Source organism: Mastomys coucha, unplaced genomic scaffold (genome assembly GCF_008632895.1).
Source record: "Mastomys coucha isolate ucsf_1 unplaced genomic scaffold, UCSF_Mcou_1 pScaffold14, whole genome shotgun sequence".
NCBI lineage: Eukaryota > Metazoa > Chordata > Mammalia > Rodentia > Muridae > Mastomys > Mastomys coucha.
Window position 1 is genome coordinate 135,342,917 of NW_022196896.1, and position 17,118 is coordinate 135,360,034.

Sequence of the window (17,118 nt, forward strand, 5' to 3'; positions counted from 1 at the left end):
GTTTTTTTGTTTTGTTTTGTTGCCAAAACCACATCCCAGTATCTTGGTTTTTATGCAAGCAAGCAGTTTAACAGAAGCAAAGTTAGCTAGGGCATCTTGACCTTGGGTTCCTAGAATAGAGTTGGGCAATTTTCCACAGGATTTTCCAACAAGAAGGTCAAATTTTAGTTAAGCCAGAAATGATCTCAGCAAAAATACAAGATGGCGAAACCTATGCACTGGCTTGCCCTGTCATACTAACTAGGTTTGGACTACCCTCCTCTACCAATCATTAGCTTAAGGAAAATGGTGTATGTATTTCTGTGTAACAATTCAACCCCAAACTTAGCAAACATAACAAAACAAACAAAACAAAACAAAAAACATTTTATCAGTTGTTAGTTTCTGAAAATCAGGAATTTGGGGAGGTCTTTGGCTGGAATGTTCTGGCTCAGTGTCTCTTCTGGTCTTACAGTCAATGGGAGCTAGTTCATCTGAGAGCTGTCTGTGCATTTCCCTCTGTAAACTTGAGGCTTCCCACATGGCCTAACCTGGGCTTCCTAACAGCAAGATGGCCTCAGGTCTACTGGACTGCTAGAATTTGCATCACATTCTCTGGCCTAGCATTGAAGGCCATGCAGTAGAACTTCCAACCGTCTTAGTTACAAATTACAGATCTCCCAACATTCAAGGAAATATGCATGAGACCACACTATATGTATGTTGCAAGGTAGTGGTATGGGAGGGTGATAGGAGTAAGAATCAAACCCCTGAACCCAGTTAGTACTGTGTACATCCTACAGACTTCACTCTCTGTAGAGAAATAGTAAGAGTCTAGAGTAGAAATTGGCCAACTGAGTCCTTCAAACCAAATCCAGCTCATTGGTAGAATGTATGCCTATCCATTTGCATATAAAATATAACTGTGCTATCAGTATAATGGTCTCACACCACACACACACACACACACACACACACACACACACACACACACAGAGGAAGCAAATGAAGCTAGACTAGAGAAGAGGCTATTTTTCTGAAAGCTCCATCTTGGGAACTTGGAGCACAAAGGGCTTTTATGGAGAGGGAAAGGAGAGGTCAGGAACCCAAAGATGAATGAGTCTGTAACTCCGGCCATGCCCATCCTTCACTTCCCTGGCCAGCATGTGCAGTGGACCTTGGCCCTCCATGTAGCTTCTACAGTTCATCAAAGATTACTTTTCTGGTAATTACACCCCACAGAACTTCATACGCTTGTGTTACTTATGCACAGAACTAAAAACCAATAAAAATAAGGAATGCAGGCTGATGTTAGCTGACAGTCTTCATATGGTGTGGGGTCTATACATCTAAAGACTCTGTAACAGCAAGCATCTAAATCACTCGGGTGTGGTTTAAAAACTTAAGAGTGCCAAGCAAAAGCAGGGGAGGAGGCCCTGCCACGGACTGCCTTCAAAGGAAAGGTGGTGGCACATGCCCAAAAGGAGTGATTTCTGTTTGTTGATAATTCTGTTTTATAGTACAGGTTATCTAAACCCAAGCTGTAAGGTAAATAAGAGTCTGTTCTTGACAACAGGAGTTCTTTACTGCAGGAAACATAGAAAGAGAAGGATCACAAGAACCTAACTTGCGGCTTTCTTCTCTCAACGTGGCTACTGGTCCGGGCACAGGAGCCTGTGTCCTGAAAAGGGCATTGAACAATTCTGGCATTTCTGGGATGCGATGTCAGCACAATGTGTCTAGAAGCAGAAAATTCTTTAATCTTTTCCCTTTCAGCTCCCCTCAACCCCCTCTATGTTTGAGATAGGATCTGGTTACACAGTCCAGGCTGGCCTGGAACTAGCTACATAGCCCAAGCATTCCTCAAATTCACAATCCTTCTGCCTCAGCCTCTGGAGTACTAGTATTATAGGTCTGCACCACCATGACTTTTAAAGGAAATCCAATTATTCCTCCACTTACTAACAAATAGCCACAAGACCATCTTTGTAAACATCTTTATGTGCCCAGGTAGGAATCCATTATGGATGGATGCCACTATTGGGTTTGTGTGTGTGTGGCTTTTGAGCCCATCTTTTTCTTAATTTTATGAACTATATTATTAATATTAATTATTATATTATTTGTTAATGCATCATACTATGTTGATTGCACTGATTGCTTATGGATTCTTTCATAAACTTGATAATGACACTATTCCTGGATTCTCCCCTTTCCTTTTAGTACTGGAGACTGGACCTAGGGTTTTGTTTTGTTTTGTTTTTTTGCGGTTTTTCAAGACAGGGTTTCTCTGTACAGCTCTGGCTGTCCTGGAACTCACTCTGTATGAACGTAGGTCTTTAACCATGGTATACAAGACCTAGAGAGGGTGGATATGGTGATGCTTGCCTGTAATCCTGACACTTGAGAGCCTGAGGCTAGAATATCTTGAGTTCCAGGCCAACCTGCACTACCTAGAGGACTTTTTACAGTTTGTATTGTAGTGTTTATTATCAGAATGCACACACACGCCACGGTGTGCCATAGTGAAAATGCAAGATCAGAGGACAACTTTGTGGGGTTTGTCATCTTCGTTCACCCTGCATCCACCATGGATACCAGGATCAAACAATACAAGTGCTCTTCTTGTTAGCTGAGCCCTCTCACAGGCTGTCAGCTGTAGAGTTCTTGCCTGCATCCAATCTCCAGCATTCCTAAGTTAATTTATTAAAACCTACACAATATTCATTTCCTGCTCCTAAAAAGATGTTTGGCCTTGGGAAGGTCTCTTCACGTCTCAGTCCTGTGAGGCCCAGATTGGCTTCAAAGTTACCATGTAGTAGGCCAGACTGCACTACTGATCTTCCAGTGCTATCACACTCAGACAGAGAATAAGCTGTTCTTATCTTTTCACAGCCCTGGCCCCTGAATTCCAGCTAAGCAAAATAATTTTGAAAGTAAGGGGGGGTTGCTAATCTGAGGGCTGAAGGTCAGGAACAATGTTAGTCTGAGGGCTGAAGGTCAGGATGATGCCAGTCTGAGGGTTGAAGGTTGGGACAAGGCTTCTTAGCCAAGGCACCTTCTAACCCTAACCCTGTGATACAGGGGAAAATCGTTTCATGTGTTACATCATGGTGGACAGGGTGGAGATTTCTGGAATAGGGCTTACGCCTCTCTTCTGTCCTTATATGGAGTTTGGAGGTGTGTCATAGAGCCAGATGGATGGTAACAGGAATTTTGCAAGGCCCACACTATGGAGATGTCATAATACCAGGCAATTAGCTGCTTGGCTATGTCTCAGGCCATGCTGGTCCCAGCTGGTGTTGAGAGATCTTGAGTTTACTGTTATCCTCCCACATATATCCTGCTGTGAAGCAGTTCTGGAACTGCATGGGTCTACAGCAGCCATGCCTGTCCTAGATACCAGTTGAGTGATAGAGGAATCTTTCATCCCTTTCCAAGAGTAAGACAATGAGTGCTAAAAATCAACTTTTCCATCCTTGGGGATCAGGAGGTTACAGCTGAGCGAGAGAAAGAACAAACTAACATAGAGGAGAAGCATTCATGTCTGTTCTAGGGTACCTGAAGATTTGCTTCTCTGGGAACTTGGGTGCTGCGTCCTGGACCACTCAACTGTGGTTCAGGTGACCTTCCCTCTCCCCTGCTGTGGCCATGGCAGTTGACAAATGTCCTGGCTTTGGAGAACATGTCATTTAGCATGCAGTAGTCACTCCGGCTGCATATCAGATCCAACCAGCTTTGACCAGCTCACCAGAAGTGGGACTTCAGGCATAAAGAAATCCTCTCTACAGAGATAACCAAGATGAGGGGGCTGGAGAGATGGCTCAGCAGTTAAGAGCACTGACTGCTATTCTGGAGGTCATGAGTTCAGATCCCAGTGACCACATGGTGGCTCACAATCATCCATAATGAGAAACAAAGAAAAAAAATAGAAAAGAAAAAAGAAAACCAAGATAAGAGTGGATTGGAGAATGAATCAGTCACCTAGGCAACACATAAGACAACGTATCTGCCAACGGAATGCCCACTTCTGTCTCAAATTCAGAAGGAGGGGCTAGAAAGATGGCTCAGCAGTAGAGAGCACCAACTGCTCTTCCAGAGATCCTGAATTTCATTCCCAGCAACTGTGTGGTGGCTCACAACCATCTGTAATGGGATCTGATGCCCTCTTCTGGTGTGTTTGAGGACAGCTACCATGTGCTCACATACATAAAATAAATAAATCTTTTTTAAAAAAGTTCAGAAGGAACTGAAAAGATAGCAGAACACGGTAACTGCCCTGTCAGACCAGAAGAGCAGAGCTCCTGCTTCCCGGAGGCGAGCCATTTGGAAGGACAGTGCAGATGTCTTCCAGCAGGTGGGGATAGCCACAATGATACCAGGACCAAGACAGAGAAGAGTCTCAGCAGTAGTAATCCTAAGGCAAAGTGCAGAAACTCAATTGATTGAATAAACTAAAGGACAATTGGTCAGGAAAAGGGGATCTTGGGGCCTGAAGGCTAGCAGAGTGGGGAAGCAGAAGTTTCCTTAGCCCCAAATGGGATACCTTCCTCAGCAGACATTTGTAAGCCAGGGTGATCGGCTGTGGCACCAAGTACATACAGCACTTTGAATGCAGAAACAATTGATCATCCAGGATGCCCAATTAGAAAACACTTTTGACAAACAAAAGCATTTGACCTGTCCCCTACTTTATACGCAGGTCTGGACAAAGACGCTTCACGCAACGATACCGTTCCTAACCACAGGGCACTCTGGTATTTCTATTTAAACACTTTCTAAACAGTGAAACTGCATGACTCACTCGGTTGATCCCATGACTCATTAATAAATCACAACCTGGAGGTGTAGAAACCTGAGGTAGGAAGTGGCTGTGACACTCCAGAGAGGAATTAATAAGTAGAAAGATCCAGAGACCCAGAACGGGGCAAACAGAACATAGAATAAATCCAGAATGAGTTAAGGGACAGGAGTAGGATCAGAAAGATCATGGCCAGAATTCGGGCTTGAGCAGTGAGTTCACAAAAGTCATGGATTTGGGAGCTAGACAAGGTGTATAAAGATAGAGAATGGTTTTGTTTTGTTTAAATCCCACCTCTTTTTTTTTTCTTGTAAACCCAAATGCATTCTGTAATTTAAGGTGTATCCAAAGAACAGCATTGTATAATTACAGGAATTTTCAAGCTTTATTAAGACAGGAACCAAAACGATGGAGCTGACCAAGAACTCTGTACAGGTGTAGGTTTGAGGACTACTCAGAACAAACAATGTCTACTAGAGATTCTACTGTGCTTTGCTGCAGTGGTATCAGGCTTTTCAAGACCAAGCATATGTATGTTAGGTAGAGCGTGGTCTACTTAGCAATCGTGTTGACAGAAGTTTCTGCGTTGAGCTGACTTCAAATTTAGAGTTCACAGTCACTAGTCTGGGACTCTTCCAGGCATTTCTTAGGGAAACTGAAAGATAGAGACACCATGAAGTTTATTCGGCACGCACTCTCTCTCACAGAGCCTCAAAGGATGTCTTTCCTGTCTCTTTTCACAGCCTCCCCAGTCCCAGGCTTCCTCCAACCAAATCTTTTCTTTGGCAAAACCTTGGAGTGACGGTAGCTTATTGCTAATGGAAGATTTTGAACAATGGGTTTTTCTGAGCCGGGTTTATTGAGGCGGTCTTGTCTGTGTCCTGGGGGAGATTGTAAATGAGATGTCAACGGGGGCTCCTTTGTGAGGATGGCATTCATCCCTCCCTGGAGGAATTCCCTCACAGAGCTGGGATTTAAAGTCGATTTCTTGCTCTTCCTAACTTTTTATCCAACAGCCAGAGCATAGAGCAACAAATGAGTCACTCAGGGCTCTGGTAACTTCCTTCCGGGCTTAGCAAGGCAATGACTCGGCTATTTACATGTAGAAGGGAAGGCTCCTACTTAAAGTTTCTGGGATTATTCTCAGCAGCTGAGCCTCTTTACCTGATGGTTAGGAAAGCTGGTTAACCCCTAGCGAGGGAGCCTAGCTCCTAGATGTTTTTCCCACTCCCTTTTCCTTGATTGGCTCACTTTCTCTTTTGAATCCAAGGACAGAAACAAACCACAATTTCGAGCTGCCTCAAACCATCTTCTCCCCTCCCCCCTCCCGGTTTCTCAGAGGAGGACCGCAATTCTAGAGCTATAATTACTGCTGGCAAAGCTTGGCCTAACTCCACCCTTAGGAGATTAGGCTACATTTTATTGCCTCTTAGCCGCCAGGTGCCCAGGGTGACAAGACTGGGCTTTATATGAGGGCCTGACCGGGTTATCAGCAACTCAAACAGGCTGAACCTCGGGGCAGCGGCCATCAAAAAGGCTCTCTTCCCTAAGGTTTATTGGTAGTTGATTTACATCTGCACACCAGCCCTACTCGCCTAGGGTTTTCCTTCATTCCAGATCCTTCTCTTGTGATTTCTGTTTGGAACAAAAGACACAGTGACTGGGCAGTTTCAGGGTTGAGCAAAGTCAGCCTCGAGCCTGTTCCATCAAGGCACCAAGCCCTGCAACACCAAAGCTCAAGAAGTTTTCAATGTTTATGATTGCCTTTTGGATTTGTTTTTTTACAATCATTTCTTTACTGAGAAAGGGCACACACCAAGGTTAGAGGCCACTTGCTGGAGCTGTTCCGAATGCTCTTGCCCTGTAGGTTCCAGGGATTGAACTCAGGTTAGCAGGCTTTGCAGCAAGTGCGATTTACCCACCGAATAGCTGTCAGCCCAAAGTCATTATTTAATAAAATCTGACCTACGATAATAGAAATCTGAAATTTAAAAAAATAAAATTATTGCCCTTCATTTTTATGGTTCATTTTAAAAACAAGAATATAATCCACACCAGGAAGTGGGAACAGGGCTCATTTGGGGTCGTAAGCATGTTGAGTGATTGATCAGTCACCTGTGCAGCTCACTAACATATCTGTCAGCCCACACATCAGTTTGAAAAGATTGTTTTGGCAGTGCTGGGGGTGGGCACACACACCCCATGCTAGGCAAGCGCTACACCACAAGCTGTATACCCCACCTCAGTTTACTCTGGAACACAAGCTGCAGGCAACAATTATTTCAGTATCGCCTGAGTCTAAACTAGATAATTGAGCCACGCATTTAAAGATGGTCTATGTAGACGTTCAGTGATAGAAAAGTTCATTTGTAAACAAACTGTAGCCAAATGGCCCGCACAGAACCTACTGTGGACCCACCCTCCTGTCAGGAAAAAAACAAAAAACAAAAGCTCTCTATGAAGTTGGCCTGTGAGTGAGGAATGGGAAAAAGTCCTTCAGACAACACAACCTTAATCATACAATGTTTATCTCAAAAGACACAGCATGCAGTACCATTTGGAATCCAGACATCACCCTAGCCTGTGGAAAAAGCACAGTGAAAGGACCCTCCAGGGACCCCTACCATTACCATAAAAACTCACAAAGTATGTCTCCTGTGCTGGTGAACCAACAGACATCCAGAACCATACCAAAGCAATGTCAGAGGAACACCTATCAAACCTGACTGTACACCAATAGGGTATGCTGGAGAGGCAGAGGTAGGAGGGTCAGGCGTTCTAGGCCAGCCTAAACCATGCTTTTAAACTAGGTGTGGTAGCTCATGCCTTTAACCACAGCACTCAGGAAACAGAGGCAGGCATATCACTTTCAAGACTAGCCTGGTCTACAGAGGTTTAGGCCAGCCATTTCACTACACTGTGAATACTAGCTCAAAATAAAACAAAATTAAAATATAAAAACCTTATACACCCTCTACCCTCTATTGGTGGTCCAATACCGAAAGTGATAACCACTACAGGATGCTCTGATTTATATAAATACATATATATAATTTATATTTATTATTTATATACTATGTAGTATATAGTATATAATATACAGTATATAGTGTATATAGAACATATATACATATATATGTGTATATATATACATATACATATATATACTAAGCGTTGGCATGTGGGTTTGAGACATGACTCCTCCAGCAAAATTTCTGAAAATTGTCACTCAAAATCTGACCTTGGAACTGTTAGACCTGAGGGAAAAACTACAAACAGTATGCCCACAGCATGAGTTTCACAGCTACTATCAAGTACTGAATCACTGTATGTCAGCAGTTTGTAATCCCCAGGACCGAGTGTTCCAGGAGTTGTTGGCAAAGTTTTCCAACCAGCACTCCAGCGGCACTGTCCCACTGTTCTCTGGGAGAGAATCTTTTTGTCATTGCTACTGTTTTAGACAGTGTCTCTCTCATCTAGCCCAGGCCAGCCTTGAACTCACAATGTAGTGGAGGCTAACCTTCACACCTGGTCCCTCTGCCTCTTCAGAGCTAGGATTACAAGTGTTCACCCATTATGACCAGCAGATACAGTGGCATGAAAAATAAGTAGGCGGGGGGGGGGGGGGGGGGGGGGGGGGGGGGGGGGGGGGGGAAGGAGCCCTGGCACACACCTTTAACCCCAGCACTTGGGAGGCAGAGGCAGGCAGATTTCTGAGTTCAAGGCCAGCCTGGTCTACAGAGTGAGTTCCAGGACAGCCAGGACCACACAGAGAAACCCTGTCTGGAAAAAAAAAAGTAGGCTTCAGTGGGAAGAATAGCTTCCTGGCCAGCTCTGTCCTGAGAGAGCTAGAGCAAAGCAACCTTTCTCTTGGCTTTTTTTTTTTTTTTTTTAAATCTGCTGGCTATACCCTCCTCTGCTGGGTTGTTTTTAGAATTTAAATAGACCAGCTACAGCCTTGGGTTCATTAACACTCAGTGAATGGGGATAGAAGGTAAAGTAACTTAATACCAATTTTAATCTTGACATCAAAGGGTCTGTAAGGTTGTTTGGTTTGGTTTGGTTTAACTGAAATTTTGGCAAATGACAAACATCCCTGTCCTGCCTGTCCCTTTTTTCCATGCTAGAAATACATCCCTGTACGTGGTAGGTGTGTGCTCGACCATTGAGCTATGCCCTACAGAGGCAGGGCAAGTGCAGCTTCAAGGGATACTTTATAAATATCCTTCTTGTCAGAAACAGCCCTGCGGAACACCTGGAGAGTTCCTTCCTGTTTGCGCCCTCAGCTGTCAATGAGTTAAAGAGAGCCTGTCTTAAGATCTCAGGACTGCTCTTGCTCCCTGAGTACAGAACAGTCATCCTTTCTGGACCATGGAGGCCAATATAGATTAACTTATATAGTTTTCCCTTTGAAAAAGGAGGGTTTCTAAAGGAAGGAAGGCGTGAGATGAATAATTAAGACCTTACCTACACAGCCCAGGGCTGCTTGCACTTTCCACAGGCCCTGCCCTCCAGATCCCACCGAAACTAACAGGAAGGAAAGAAAGGTTTCCCGTCTGGCTTATCCACAAATCCTGTTTTCCAAGGCACGAGATTCCCAACCACATTTCTCAGGCTGCTCTCAGTGCCAGGCACAGGGTCAGTGGAGCATCACCAGAGTCATTTAGGACTTAGCAGGCCCCAGCTCCCATATTTGTGATGGCTTAGATTTGTAAACAGGCCTCCCACTTCCTGAAGCAACACAGAGAAACACCACGTGCTTAATATTCTCCTCCCATTCGGGAGTATTCTATGGGCTTGGCCCAAGGAGGAGAGAACCCCAGCAGGGATCTGCTTACTAGACCCAGGCAGACAGACATTTGTGGTTCCCATTTGGGTTTGTCCTAATACTCAGGACTCCAAGCTAGCTCTGTTGAAATGAGGTATAGAAGGGTTCTTGGGAGGATGCCATGATAAAACCCAAACTGTAGCCGGGCAGTGGTGGCTCACGCTTTTAATCCCAGCACTTGGGAGTCAGAGTCAGGTGGATTTCTGAGTTCCAGGCCATCCTGGTCTACAGAGTGAGTTCCAGGACAGCCAGGGATACACAGAGAAACCCTGTCTCGAAAAATCAAAACAAAAACCAAAAAACAAAAACCCAAACTGTGAGTGTAACCTAAAATAAGATTTTCAAACCAGGCTGAAGATGCAGCTAAGTTTGTAGAGTACTTGACTAGCATGCAAAAAGCCATGGTTTTAGTTGCAGCCCCATGTTAAAAAAAGGGTGGTGGTCCATACCTGTAAAGGCAGGAAGATCAGGAGTTCAAGGTTGTCCTTACCTCCCAGGCCCGGACTAAGTCGCACGAGACCTTACCAAATGAATAAATAAAATAATAAGAAAGATTTTCAAATATAAAGACAAAACAACGAAGGTTCTCAGAAGGGATGGCAGATATAGTGGCATGTCTGTGATCCCAACCCTTGGAAAGTTGAGGCTGGAAGATCAGGAGTTCAAGGTCAGCTCCGACTACACAGTGAGTTCTAGGCCAGCCTAGGCTGTGGGAGACAAAAGCCCAGTAAGGATGAGTAGAAAGAACTAGTGGGAGGAAAAGCAGTCACAGATACGGGAGGTTGGATACCCTGGGCCACTCAGCAGCAAGCTAATCGGACCTGAGTGTGCTACCAAGCAGACAGAGCAGGGTGTTAGGCTGTTAGACTGGATAAACCACAGGACAGAGCAGAGACTATATTCCTCTTGTTGATGATGCTGGGAATGGAATCGCAGGCCCCAGACGTGGATGGCTCATGATCTGTGGCTTTACAACCACCTCAACCTCATGACACTGGTGTTTGACATACTAGCTCTATGACAAAAGCTGACTAGTCATAGCTGAACTTATCCAGCACTTGACCAGTGCCAAGAGAAGTTGGCACTGGTGACAACTGGCTATGTGGTTGCCCTTTGGTATCTTTAGAGGGTTGATTCTGGAACACTCTCATGCGCTATGTGTTTACCAGAACATTCGGCTACTATCTCTTGTATAGTATTTACATATAGCCTGAGCACATCCTGCAATATATTATAAACCATTTTGAAATTACTTGTTACAGAAATTCAATTTATTCCTAATTACAAATGCGTTATAGTTTAATTTTGTGATGTGTATATATATATATATATACACACACATACTGATGTAGACCCATAGGTCTCACTCTGAATGGCCTGGAACTTGCTATAGACTGCAAAAGCCTCACCTCAAACTCATAGAGATCCTCCTGCCTCTGCCTCCTAAGTTCTGGGCTTACAAGTGTTCACCAACCTATATGGCTAGATGTTAGTTTTCTGAGACAAATATTCAACTTGTAGCACAGGCTAGCCTTCCATTTGCAATTCCCCCTGCCTCAGCCTCCTGCATGCTATAATTATGTGGACATACGCCAAGCAAATAGCTATTATATTGAATATAGAGAAGAGCAAAGAAGAGTCTGTGACTGTTCAGAAATGAGCCAATTCAAGCCAGAGTAGATTAGATTAAAGGCAGGTCTATTGGGAGCCTTCTCTTGGGCAAGTGAGTTTACTTGGCGTCAAGGTCTGAGGCCAGGGAAGTTGGGAGAGTGGGGGTGGAGAGAAACAGTGCTCATACAAAGAGAGAAATGGAGAAGAGAGAGACAAAAATGTCTGGATTATAAAGGGAGGAGCCTCTGGGGGAATGGCAGCCCAGCCCTGGGCTGGAAAATTCAAGGATGGGAGCAGGGCATGCCGGGTAGGGACTGAGGGATCCTGGGAAAACCTGGATGCCTGGTCTGCTTTAAAATATTTAAAATATGCACCTCAGTCCCTTGTCCTGGTGTCCAAAACCAAACACTTGAACTTCTGATATTCCTGAGTGCTGAGCTACAGGTGTATGCCACCACACCCAACGACAGCAGTCTTTCATCAAAACTCCGTCCACCCTGATGGCTTGGTAGACCAGCTGCCCAAACAGGAAACCTTATATAATTCTGTAACCCTGACCTTGGGCCCTGAATCTTCCCCTTCTGTAAACAGTCCATTCAACTCAGGAAGATCTGTAGGCCAGGCTGGGACATATTTTTGAAAAACACAAGATTACAAATGCTGAAAAAGAAAAAAAAAAAAAACAATTCCCTAAGTGTAAGAGGAAGTGACTGTGCCTGAGTCAGGGGTAGAAATCAGTCTGTAAAGTCATGGAACAAATGGAAATGAAATCTTCCCAGTGATGAGATGTGCCAGGACAGTCGTCTGTGTGCACAGATGACTCAACAGCACCTGTTGGCAAAGCCGGGAAGATGAAGTGCTAACTCGAGATCATATTCCCAGCTGAGAACAACACCCGCCGCCTTGGAAATTAGCAATCCTGAAGACTGAAAAGTCCCGATTTCAACACAGGTGTCCTGACTCTAGAAAGGCTGAGGGTCACACAAGCCAGTGGCTCTACCGAGCTTACTCAGACCCCCAGGCTTTAACCTTTGACCTTACGTACTCTGGGCAAAAACAACTCTAACATCTCATGGTTTCAGGCATGGGCTGTTTTCGGCTTCTAGTATTATTTGATTGTCAAACTTCATTAAGGTCTATATTACAGGGCTCAGACCTTAACCCCTGCACCTGAGCCTTCTGAAGAGACACCTCCAACATCATTCATTGTCTTCTAATTTAGTTAATTAACGAAAGTTTCTGAAAAGTCCAGTTACTTTGATCTGAACCTCTCAGCTTCCGGGTACCATCTCCAGATGCAGAACTGGGGTGCCAGGTCCTGTGGACTAGCAGTAGCTCAGGACAGGGCCTCCATTCCTGCCCAACATTGGAAGGGGGTGGGGCAGTGTCTAAGAGGATCAGACAGCCTAAAAACACAGCCGCTGGCATTTTCCTGGGTGTAGCTGCTGTCTGGGAAGCTGGTCTGGCAGTGTGGAAATCTCCAGTAATTCTTACACACAGGAACCCAGCAGGGCTGATTAGGAAAAGCTTCAAAGCCAAAGGGTGTCTGTCTGTGGAATATACATCAAGACAAACAGGGAAAATGGGAGTCGTCACAGCAGGAACACCGTTTTGTTGATCCTTTTTCAAGACAAAGCCCGAGTAAGGAATCAGGTTGGCCTTGAACCCTGATCTTCCCACATTAGCCTCAGAAGGAAGAAATCACAAGCCTGAGCCACCTGCAATGTTTACCAGACCCCGTTCCCAGTATTTATCCTCACTGATTCTAGAGGGTCGGAGTCCAGAGGTTTCATTCAGTGGATAACTGTCAATGTGCTTAAATAAAAATGAAGATGCTCTGCAACTAGGTCAGCTGGCGCTCACCTTTAAGCCCAGCACTCAGGACACAGAGGCAGGTAGATCTCCTAGTTCAAAGCCAGCCTAGTCTACATAGTGAATTCCAGGACAGCCAAGGCTAAATAGAGAAACCCTATCTCGAAAACAACAACAAAAACGAGGACTTTTTGAATGGATTCTATCTCTTTACCGGAGACCGGTCCACAGGGTCAGCCGCACACTTTCACACAACACTTACCAGCAGGAACTGCCGGCGGAGTTCCGAACACGTGCATGTTGTTCCGATGTTGGCCACCAGGGGACGCGCAAGAGCAGGACAGCCTGCAGCACTTAAGTTTGTTTTCCCAGACTTTTGTATTGGGAGGGAGGAGGTTGGGTGCGGGGGCAGTTAGGAGAGATGCAGCTGGCTCGACAACAATCCATTCGTTCCCTGAAATTATCCCACTCGCCTTTTAGAAGTCAGAGGTTGCCACGTTACCTGTTGCCAGGTTCCTAAGAGTGCTCGGGGGGAAATGTGGCTGAAAATGGCTCTCCTGAAGCCTGGTGGGTTTCAAGCTTTGCCCCACGCGGGCGCTAACATTTGGAGAGCAGCTGCGACGGATCTGAGCTTCGTTTGGTTGTAGGTCTAACAGAGGAGTGGCTGCGTCTTACATCATTTCCAGGCATCAAGTGCCTGGGGCTTTTTTTTTTTTCCTTTCCTCTTTCCTTTTAATGGCTCTTAACTTTCAGATTCCTCCCCTCCCGGGATTTCTATACAGTGCACGCTCTGTGCAAACCAGCCACACGTCCGGAATCCAAGTTTTGTAGCAAACTTTTACTTGGGAATATATATAAGTACTATATTTTTATATATAGATATGAATCCCAAACGTTGCAGCCCAGAGACAAGCCTTTCCTTTCTTCCTGCCTTCTGAGAACAATGTTTTGTTTGATTAGCCCGGGCAATGGGGCTCTCCCTCGAAAAGGCGGGGGCTATCAGTTGAATAGATCTTCAAACCAGACATGCCGAGGCTTGGGGCATTTGTCTGGCATTAGGAAGTGTCTGGGATCCCGGTAACCACCAACTGGCGAGGGTGTGGATGACTGCAAGAGTTATTGCCAACCCCTCCCTCATCGGCGCGCTCAGAGCGCTTTTTTTTTTTTCTTCGGTGACAGGGAAAAGTGTTTTCCGAGGAGGATGCCTTGAGTGGAAGTCATTCTCACGTAGCCACCTCCCTGGAGCCAGAATGCATACTAACTACTGTGGGGTGCACTGTACCTCCCAGAGGTGGGCTGGCAAATGAGTGTGCCTGGTCCTTGCCTCTCACCACAAGCCACCAGGATCTCTCTGGGTGGCCTGGAAAGGGGGAAGCTGTAAATATTTTTGAAATAGGGCAGTAACTTTTCCATGTGAACTCAGTTGGGCAGAGTTTCTGCAACGTTTTGTTAATTTTTTTTAGAACTTATATATACTTGGGTATTTTCTCTTTTTAAAAATTATTATTGTTTGTTTTTGTTTGGCAGTCCTGAGGATTAAAGGCAGGCCTTTTTGAGACAACAAGGTTTCTACATAGCCCTGGCTGTCCTGGAACTTGCTATGTAGGCTAGGCTGGCCTCAAACTCACAGAAATCCGCCTGCTGGAGAGATGGCTCAATGGTTTGGAGCACTTACAGAGGAACTGTGTTCAATTCCCAGAACCCAAGTGATGGCTTACAACCATCCCAACACCAGATGCACAGAATCTGGTGCATTTTTCTGATCTCCACAGGCAGCAGGCATGCTTGTGGTGTACAGACATGCAAGGGGTCAAAAATCACATGCATAAATTTAAGTTAATCTTTTAAGAGAAAGAAAGAAAATTGACTGATCTGTGCTTGTACATTCCCAGGAACTGAGTCCACATTACAAAATATAGGTCCTTCTGCTCCATGTATGAACAATGTGTAACTACACATCTTACAGGATTTTATTTGTTTGTTTATTTGTAATACACACACACACACACACATGGTTGGCTTCAATCAAGCTCACAGAAATCTGCCTGCCTCTCTAGTGTTGGAATTAGCCACTAAGCCTGACGTTTTTTTGTTGTTGTTGTTCATTAAAATTGAATTTATTTATTTTGTATTTGTATGGGCATATGCATGCCACGCTGTGCATGTGGAAGCCAGAGGACGACTTTTTGAGAGTCGTTTCTCACCTTCTGGCATGTGGGTCCTGGGAATTGACTCAGGCTATAAAGCTTGGCAGCTGGTGTCTTTACGATCCAGCCATCTCTCAGTCTCATGTGGTTTTGTTCTTTTAATTTCTCTCGTTTATTTGTTTTGCATGCACTTGTGTGATCTCATGTGCACGCTCTGGTGTGCATGTGAAGATCAGAGGATAACTTGCAAGGTTTGGTTCTTTCTCTCCACCACGTGTTTTAGGGCGAACAAGTCTGGGCTTGCTTAGTAACTGCTTGTATACAAGTTCAGTCTGGTAGCAGCCTAGGGCTCAGTGGGAAAATGTAGGTTAGCAAGCGTGTGGTCCTGGGTTCAAAGACCTAACACCACAGAAACAACACCAAGAAAAGTCCCTCAAGATAACATGTTTACATACAAAAAAGGTTCTTTGACTACTGTACAACCAATCTTGGTGGGTTTTGTTTGTTCCTTTTGGGTTTTTTTGTTGTTGTCTTGCTTTTGTTTTTTTGTTTTTGTTTTTGGGGGGTTTGTTGTTTGAAACAGGGTCTCATGTAGCTCAAGCTGGCTCAAACTCACTGTTTAGGCAAGTTATGGGCTTATGATCCTCCTGTCTTAGCCTTGCTAATGCTAAGAATATATGTTATCTCACCACTGGCTCTGAGTGACTGAATACGGCTAAGTAGATTGGGGGGCGTTTATACTTTGTTCTTTATATGATGGGTGTTCGCCTGTATGTGTCTGTGCACCACATATACATAATCCCCAAAAGACCATTGAGGGTGTTGGGTCCTCTGGAATGGTTGTTCTACCTTGTAGGTGCTGGGAACTGTACTCTGGTCCTATACAAGAACAACGAGCACTCTTAGCTGCACAGCCACTTCACCAGCCCTACCACCCCTTATGTTTTTAGTATGTATGTATGTAGTCTCTCATGGGCTCTTACATTGTTACTGCACTTAGAGGTCACAGCTTGTGTCCCAACCACCTATCCTCAATAAACCCATTAGCAGTGAAAAAGGAGATTCATTCAACATGGCCACATAGGAGAGAGAGATCAGCGACTCCCCCAACTCCATCTTTTGGGTCCTGACATGAGTGTAGGGCTAACAAGAGAGCAAGAGATACACAGTTCCAAAAGATATGGTCCCAAGCCCATTTTTGCTATGGCTAACAAGTCAATCCCTGTCAGGGAGACAAGTTCCTCCTCTGGATGCCCCAGGGTCTCAATTCTCCCTCACAGAGAGATTGCTGGGGAAAGTCTAATATCTCTGGGGCCTTTTCTTTCTTTTTTTTTTTTTAAGATTTATTTATTTATTTTATGTGTATGAGTACACTGTAGCTGTACAGATGGCCATGAGCCATCATGTGGTTGCTGCTGGGAACTGAACTCAGGAGAGTGGCCCTGCTACAGTGTAATACACTGTAGACGGTGGCTTTGCTACAGTGTAATACACTGTAGCTGTCTTCAGACGCACCAGAAGAGGACATCAGATCTCATTACGGGTGGTTGCTGGGATCCAAACTCAGGACCTTCGGAAGAGTAGTCAGTGCTCTTACCCGCTGAGCCATCTTGCCAGCCCTGGGGCCTTCTTTTCAATACTCTGATTAGTCTATAGCCGGGAATTGGGGGCATAAATGTCTCTTTAGACATTTTCCTTCTCTCCAGAAAGGTCAGGTACAATATTAGGAAGAACGTTTATAAACACAGTAACCAAGAACTGCTAAACAGTTCCCTGACATGGCTCTATAGTCATGTGACCCATTAACCAGTAGAAACTTATTAGGAGAGAAAAATATTGGGATGTTTGGGTAGCTAGAAAGTTGACTCAGTCAGTGGCTAAGAGCTCAGGGGCTTGCCGGGCGGTGGTGACGCACGCCTTTAGTCCCAGCACTTGGGAGG

General features: G+C 44.9%; 1 protein-coding gene and 2 long non-coding RNA genes across 11 annotated transcripts in view; 1 reads left to right on the top strand and 2 right to left on the bottom strand.

Moving 5' to 3' along the window:
- The window catches only part of LOC116088883, a 78,468-nt gene extending 64,793 nt beyond the window's left edge, over window positions 1-13,675 (bottom strand). Inside the window, exon 1 of the long non-coding RNA XR_004118059.1 lies at window positions 13,294-13,675. This is a non-coding gene — a long non-coding RNA (uncharacterized LOC116088883). The remainder of the gene's footprint in view (window positions 1-13,293) is intronic.
- Dlgap1 (DLG associated protein 1) overlaps window positions 1-17,118 on the top strand; it is a 791,008-nt gene that overhangs the window by 712,231 nt on the left and 61,659 nt on the right. The window lies entirely within an intron of this gene.
- LOC116088884 lies at window positions 5,144-10,191 on the bottom strand. Its single transcript, XR_004118060.1, has 2 exons — window positions 10,058-10,191; window positions 5,144-5,435 (listed from the first exon to the last, which is right to left on the bottom strand). It is a non-coding gene; the product is annotated as an uncharacterized LOC116088884 (long non-coding RNA).